Source organism: Euprymna scolopes, chromosome 41 (genome assembly GCF_053919585.1).
Source record: "Euprymna scolopes isolate OS-2025 chromosome 41, ASM5391958v1, whole genome shotgun sequence".
NCBI lineage: Eukaryota > Metazoa > Mollusca > Cephalopoda > Sepiida > Sepiolidae > Euprymna > Euprymna scolopes.
This window is the reverse complement of record NC_136522.1, coordinates 63,644,840-63,653,527: the sequence shown is the minus strand read 5'-3', so window position 1 is coordinate 63,653,527 and position 8,688 is coordinate 63,644,840. Positions and strand designations below refer to the sequence as shown.

General features: G+C 35.7%; 1 pseudogene; it reads right to left on the bottom strand.

The window, feature by feature from the left end:
* Positions 1-1,418: 1,418 nt before the first annotated feature.
* LOC145266806 (U2 spliceosomal RNA) lies at positions 1,419-1,563 on the bottom strand (annotated as a pseudogene).
* Between the last annotated feature and the right edge of the window lie 7,125 nt (positions 1,564-8,688).

Genomic DNA, 8,688 nt, shown 5'->3' with positions numbered 1-8,688 from the left:
GTATCCACTATCCTTAAGGGCCCTGTTATAGAAATATTTATGTTTATTAAATGTTTCAAGATTGGAAGAATTGTCACTGATTCTTTTACTAATGGATTTGGGGATATGCCTAATGATAGATTTTGGGTGATTTGATAGGGGGTGTACATAAATTGGGTTTGAGTTTTCCTTCCTATATGGTTGGTAGATGCCTTTCCTTAAATCAAAGTTCACATCCAAAATATTTGCAGTTTTAACATCTGATATAATATCCACTTTTAATTTAATTCTACGGAATTCATTTAATATAATCTTTTTGGTTCTTTCACATTTAGGGCCGTTGGATTCCTTAATGATCATCAGTCCATCATCACGATACAAACCTATATCCATGACATTAATGTCTTTGGTTAAGTTGTATAGTATGAATAGTTTGAAAATATGGAGGCGGACAAACAGAAAGACATACTGGGTTTATAAATTACATGTATATATCTCTATATATAAAGTAGTAGCGTTCGTGTGCGTGTGTGTGTGTGTGTGTGCCTGTGCTTCTCTGTGTACGACTCTCTTACAGCCCATACCATTGGACCGATCATAACGAAATCTAGAATAACGATGGTCCTTTACCTAGGGGTGAAGCACACCATTTTCCAAGGTCAAATGTATATATACCTTCCTACAGCCATACTACTGGACTGATCATGACCAAACCTGATGTGATGATGTTCTGCCTCATCTCCCCAACAAACTAAACAAATGTTAACCATTGTGATTCTTTGTACCTATTTACTATGCCTCCCCAAGGGACAGAGTTAGACACCAGGGTCGTTTTTTAACGTGGAGAAAAGGTACAAAAATAAAAATTGTCTCAGTCGTGAAGGATTTCTCCTCCACCGAAAGAGAACAAGAAATGGAAGTGCAGCATCTGAAGAACAGATGGTATTTATTTGCTCCCCCACTGAGCAAATTAGGCACAAGGCCGTTTTTAATGTGAGGTAAAAACCAGCTCCCCTAAAAGTAGGCAAAAAGGGGGCACTCTGGTTACCAAAAATAATAATTGTCCCAGTATAGAGGGTTTCCCCTCCATTGACTGGTACAAATTATCTTAAGTGCAGCATCTGCCGGAACAGATACTACACTTTGATCTTGACCAAAAAGGCCAAGATGGTATTTATTTGCTCCCCCACTGAGCAAATTAGGCACAAGGCCGTTTTTAATGTGAGGTAAAAACCAGCTCCCCTAAAAGTAGGCAAAAAGGGGGCACTCTGGTTACCAAAAATAATAATTGTCCCAGTATAGAGGGTTTCCCCTCCATTGACTGGTACAAATTATCTTAAGTGCAGCATCTGCCGGAACAGATGGTATTTATTTGCTCCCCCACTGAGCAAATTAGGCACAAGACCGTTTTTAATGTGAGGTAAAAACCAGCTCCCCTAAAAGGGGTCACTCTGGTTACCAAAAATAATAATTGTCCCAGTATAGAGGGTTTCCCCTCCATTGACTGGTACAAATTATCTTAAGTGCAGTATCTGCCGGAACAGATACTACACTTTGATCTTGACCAAAAGGCCAAGATGGTATTTATTTGCTCCCCCACCGAGCAAATTAGGCACAAGGCCGATTTTTAATGTGAGGAGTGAAGGGAGGGGGAAGGGGAAAAGGGGACCAGCTCCCGAGAGGTGGGAAATGGGAGCTGGTTAAAGGTCAAGCGTGTGGGGTTGCCCCCACATCTGGTCTTTGCTAGTCTTGCATACAGTAACGTCTTACGCGCGGTTATCTTTGCAAGTATATATATATATATATATATATATATATATATATATATATATATATATAGGTTGTCCACAAAGTCTAACTACATTATGTAGCCAGACTTTGTGGGCACGTTGTCCGTGTGGTTTGTTCCTTGCTTATAGAGTCAGATGGTTTTGTAGCCAGGTTCGAATCTCTCAACCAGCTGTAATCATAACTCCCTGCATTGATAGATTCCTGAAAGGATGAAACAATTCTATATATATATATATATATATATATATATATATAAAATGAAAAAATGCGAGCGGCGGACGGATGTTTATTTAAATAGACATTCGGACAGATTAATTTTCGGCCACCGCTTCCGTAGTCAGGGGGTAGAACTGCCGACTGTCATCACGACGGTTCTAGGTTCGGTCCTCGGCTTGGGATAGGTGTTAGTCTAGCGGCACTGATGAGTTGTGAAACAACGAAACAGATCTGTATGTCGATGACTAAAATATATTTTATATATATATATATATATATATATATATATATATATATATATATATATATATATATATATATATATATATATAGGGTGCCCATAAAGTCTGGCTACATAATCTACACGGTGTCCACAAAGTCTGGCTACATAATGTAGTCAGACTTTGTGGACATCCTGTATATATATATATATATATATATATATATATATATATATATATTCAATATATATATATATATATATATATATATATATATACTGCAATTATAGTATTAATATATATATATATATATATATATATATATTAATACTATAATTGTTTCATCCTTTCGTGAATCATTAGTGCAAAGAATTACGATTACGGCTGATTGGAAGATTCGAACCCAGCCACGAAGCCATCTGTGAGTATTAGCAAAGAACAAACCGCAAGGCCAATGGTAACCACGAGAAATACAGGTGAAATTAACATTTATATAAAGTGTAAATGTCAAAACAACCCTGAGAGATTGTCTGATTTTAACACCATGATCTGTCCATGTGAGCTTAATTACATTACTTAGAGTGCTCAACAATAAGAACCGAGTTCTTAAAGGGTCTGATATATATATATATATATATATATATATATATATATATATATATATATATATATATATGCGTGTGTGTGTGTGTGTGTGTGTGTGTTTATTTTTCGGAGGTGTGGTGGGAGGAAAGGGATGCTGTTCCCCGTGTTTAAGCCGCCATTAGTAGGGAGGTGTTAAGTGATTCTTTTAGCTTGGCTGTTATTTATTGCCCTTGATTAAAAGTTTCCCATATCCTCACACTTATCAATAGGAAGTCGTCAACAGTAAGGAAAGGACAATAAAGGGAACCTAGCATATAGGTAGCAGCGATTATAGGAAAATAAAAGTACTTTAGATCAAAGCAAGAAGTAAGAGCGACATATTAATGCTTATGCAAAACAAAAATATATATACCATTTATACATATATATTATTATGAGGAGATATGATTAATTTTGTACATATTTTCCGTATTAAGGTTAACATTGCTTAAGAATCAAGAGGAGATTCGACATGAGTTAGATTCATGTTTTCCACTAGCGTTTGCCCGAGGGTAAAATACGCTTAAATATGATATTTTAATTTGTGGAGATTCGTAGATATCGTTATAGAGTCGCGATTTCAAAAGTAAAAAGTAATGTATTTAGGTGTCAACAGCTAGAATCGAAACCGAATCTGTAGTATTTAAAACTGGTTACGTTACCATTGCACCAACGTGACACGCATATGAAGCAATAAAAATTTAAAATAAACTAAGATTAATGTACAAAATGTTAAACGATTTTTTTTAATTTTGACCCATTTTTGACTTCTTAAAAAAAAAATTTAACCGGTTAAAACCCCATAAAAAAGGTCAGTAAAAATATCCAATCATTTGAAACCCCTAGCGCTGCTCTGCAACTTTTAGTTTCCGTGGAGATAGAGTTTGAAAATATGGAGACAGTCCGACAGACAGACAGACATATAGCCGTTCATATATAAGATTAAGATCTAAAAAATTTGCAAGCGAGGCATTCATAAGCTCGTTTAAAGAGCAATGTTTTTTGTATTGTTATGAATAAAGGTTTAAAAAAAAAAATAAACATACACAGAGTTTTTTTTTTTATGATTTTCAAGATAAAATTTTAAATTGGAAAAAACATATCTTATTTTTTATTCTCGTTCCAAAGTAGTTCATTTGACAAACAAAATTATAAATTATTATTTTGCTCATTTCTTTACACAAAAATAACTAGTAAAAACATAAAAATCACTATGGCTGATCAGCGTGGTTTACTATGCAAGGATTCGAACCTGGGACCATTGGAATTGCAGTCGAGTGGAGTTACATTTTTGGTATTATTTTTTATGGTAATAACTATTTCTAGTCTAATCAGAATGCTCCTCATTACATGCGATTGCAATAAAACGGAATTAGACTGCGGTACGCGATGGCGTGGGCTAACGGGATGAAATGCGTAGTTAATGATAGTTTAAATTTGCTCCGGACTAAGTTTTTTTTTTCAGATTGAAATAGTTGAAATATACTTTCAAGATAGGTATAGATAATCAGAAAACGTAGCAAAGATCTTTACTGTTATGCATTTTAAAAAACTGCATTTTTAGTCCCGTGGAAGTGACTCTATAAGTAACTCCGTCGGTCGGTCTGTCCGTCTGTCCGTAACACTTTTGTGCTAGGCCTTTTTGGTTAAGATCAAATGTCTATTGTTAATACATTGTGTTCTTAGCTTCTTAAGTTTTTCTTGGCCTTTTGGCCAAGAGCAAAGTGTAGCATCTGTTCCGGCAGATACTGCAAGCAAAGACCGTATATGTGGGGGTAACCCCACATATAAGACCTTAGCCAATGTAGGGGCAACCCTTCATACCAATTGTCACTATCCAGCTCCCCTACTCCCCGAGGAGCTGGTCCCCATTTCCCCTTCACTTCTCACATTAAAAATCGGCCTTGTGCCTAATTTGCTCGGTGTGGGAGCAAATAAATACCCTTTTCTTGGCCTTCTGGCCAAGATGAAAGTATAGTATCTGTTCCGGCAGATACTGCAAGCAAAGACCATATGTGAGGGCAACCCCACATATAAGACCTTGGTCAATATAGGGCCAACCCTTCATACCAATTGTCACTATCCAGTTCCCCTACTCCCTGAGGAGTTGGTTCCCATTTCCCCTTCACTCTTCACATTAAAAATCGGCCTTGTGCCTAATTTGCTCGGTGGGGGAGCAAATAAATATCAACCCCACATATAAGACCTTGGTCAATGTAGGGGCAACCCTTCATACCAATTTTCACTATCCCGCTTTCCTACTCCCCGGGGAGTTGGTCCCCATTTCCCCTTCACTCCCCCAGACTCCACAATTTTATTATACCATCCTTATTTAAGTTAAAACATACTTGTAAGCGTTTTTTTTTAATTTTTTAATTTTTTATTTCCATTCTTTGTGGACCAGCCGCGTACGCAGACCCCACAATTTTAATGAATCATCATTATGCCAGATCAAACATACTTATTCATGTGCCTCGATACATCTTCTATCATTATATGTGATCAGTTTTCTATAATAGTCAACCATATAGGAGCCTATTGGTGACCAGACACACACACAGACGTTCAGCTTTATATGATAGATATATATTAGCAAGCTACCCAGCATTGCCTTGACGTAAAATACTTAAATATGGTATTTTTATTAATGCAGATTTCATATTTATTATTATATTATATTGGACCCAATATATAGTAATGATTTTTAAAATTTAAAAAAAAAAATGACTTGTGCGCTACCGCCGAGATTCGAAACAAAAACGTTTACCTTACGATTTATTTTTTCTTTGACGTTAATGCCTGACCTATGAAGACATGTTTGGTGCAAGGCTAAGAATTAAACCATGAACTAATAACTATTACGTTACGCATGCATATTTGTAATGCCGTCGTTCGACTTTCACCTGGCAAATTCCATTTTTTTAATTTTCACACGTTTGTACCGATTTTCCCCGGCTAAAACTCAAATATACAGTTTCGCATGGGTTCGAATAGAATATATATGGAATTACATGTCTGTAGACCAAAAACTGACAAAAGAGTTTTGTAGGACAAAATGTTTTAAACAGAAATATATACACATTCATAAATATATATAGAAAGAGTTTTGTGTTTACTATAAACTTTTTACGCAAATAGGACGCAAATATAAATCATGTAGAATATCTGCCTGAATATAATTATCCGTAATAATTAACTAAAGATGATCATCCCATAAGAAAATCGAAAAAAAAACTAACAGTGAATTAATAAAAATAAATGTTTGAAAGAATATTATATACATATATTAGCTAGATCTTTTACAGACAGATGCAATTCCACGACAATATATGACAAAGTTGTATTTTATTTTCAAATAAATAGAAAAAAGGCCTAGTATACACACACACACACACACACACACACACACACACACATATATATATATATAATATATATATGTATATACACAAAATTGATGCATATACATATACAATCTATGCATCTCTCTGTCTCTCTCTCTCTCTCTATATATATATATATATGTATATATATATATATATATATATATATATATATATATATATAAATATATATATATATAAATTACGCATGAAGTGCGCTTGAAAGTCAAATCACAACGTAATATTACGAAATTTTTTTTTTTTTTTTTTAATTCAATTTTCACCCCAAACAAGGCACAGTGCCACTTTGAAGCAGGGGGCTACTATTAGGGACTTAATTAGCGGAGTCATTATGAAGGGAGATGAGTAGAAAGATGTTTGTTGACATTACACTTGAACTTCTGCATATCAGTGCAGTTGGGAAAGCAGAATCCCGGAAGGGAGTTCCAAAGACCCGCATTTCTGGGGAAGAAACTATTGGAGTAGAAGGCTTTCTTGCACCTAGGGATTTCTACTGTAAAGAGATGAAACTTAGTAGCTTGTCGGGGGAAGTTACATCGGGGAGGTACAAGTATTTGCAGTTCGTCAGAGCATTCACCATTAAAGTATTTGTAGAACAGGCAGAGGGATGCAACATCTCGTCGATGGGACAGAGGCTGAAGCCTAGATGACAGTTCAGGACCTATCAGGTTGGCGACTCTCTTTTGAACCCTGTCCAGGAGCGAGAGACAAGCAGCAGATGCACCAGCCCAGATGTGACAACAGTACTCCATACATGGGCGAATGGTGGTCTTATAGAGGTATAGGTTACTGTCAGGCGTAAGTAGTTTTCTAGCACGGTAGAGGGAGCCAACCTTCCTTGCAGCAGCCTTGGCAATGCTCTCAATGTATCTATTCCAGTTCATATTCCCTGTAAACGTTAGGCCGAGGAGTTTAAAAGAAGTACTTTCAGGCAATGTGTTGCTATTGGTGGTAGAGAAGGGTTCTTGTAGTTATTGAAGGAAACAAGCTTAGTTTTAGCAGCATTGAATGTGACCAACCATTTTTGTCCCCATTCCACTACAGATTAGAGGTCATCCTCTAGTGTTTCTGCCATTTCCTTGGATATGTGTTCATTTGTTTTCCCTTCATATCTGTTATAGAGAGTGGTGTCATCGGCAAATATACCCATCTCCGAAACAATTTTATCAGGGAGATCATTTATGAATATCAAGAATAATAGAGGTCCAAGGATAGACCCCTGAGGTACTCCCGCATTTATGTCATATTGTTTAGATGTACGACCGTCGAGGACAACTTTGATTTTTCTATTACTTGAGAAGGGTTTAATTACAGTATGAATTCTTCCAGTGATTCCATATGATCTAAAATATTTTACTTGTTTGGAATTAATCACAAGTATATTTCAGAGGTCTACTCCGTCTTCAGTATGATTTTTTGTTTCTTTTTTTTTTCTTCTTCTTCCTTGCCATGTTGTAGAGTTGGAGAAAGAAGTCTGTTTGTAAAGAGCCGGGCGTTGTTTTTAGCGGTTGTATTTTGAAATGTTTTTAACTGTGCGTAGGCAACTCGAGAATAACGTCAAGGATGAGACTATTTGTTTATTTTCTTAATATTACGTGGTGATTTGGCTTTCAAGCACACTTGATGCGTATTTTATTTTATTCAAATTAAAACGTTTCTATATGAACTCACATCCTGGACCACACACACACACACACACACACACATATATATATATATATATATATATATATATATATATATATATATATATATATATATATATATATCAGTGAAATTGTCTGTCTGTGTGTGGGTCTGTGGGTGTACATTTCTCTACAAAACTACTCTTTCAATTTTCTATCTACAGACTCGAGATTTGACATAAGGGGTATGGAGATTTGGAAAAAAACTTTTAAGCAGTTTTCGGCCAGGAATTTGGCTGTCAAGGGATCAAAGTTCAACGATTTTACCTTTGAGAACTCTACCAAACTCCTCCGCCAATTTTGGGTCTAAACACTAGAAATTTTACTTGTTCGTTACTTGTACATGGCTCAAACTTATTAATTTGATTTGAGCCCAAAACAATAAATGTTAAGGTCAAAGTGTAAAAAAATGTTGACCTCTGCGGTCTCTGCCAAATTACTCAGCCAATTTTTTGTTTAAACATTTGAAATTTTAAATAAAGGGTATTCAGACATATGGCAAGCTTTTTAATCGTTGTTTTTTTTTTGCCGAAAATTTGTCTGCCAAGGAGTCAAAGTTTAAAAGATTTGATCTTTGCGGTCTCTAGCAAACTATTCAGCCAATTTTGAGTCAGAATATTTGAAGTTTTACATGAAGAGTATTCAGACATGCAGCCAGCTTTTAAAACAGTTTTTGGACGAAAATTTGGTTGGCGAAAGGTCAAAGTTGAAAGAGTTGATATTTGCAGACTCTACCAAACTCCTCCGCCAATTTGGAGCAAACACTTG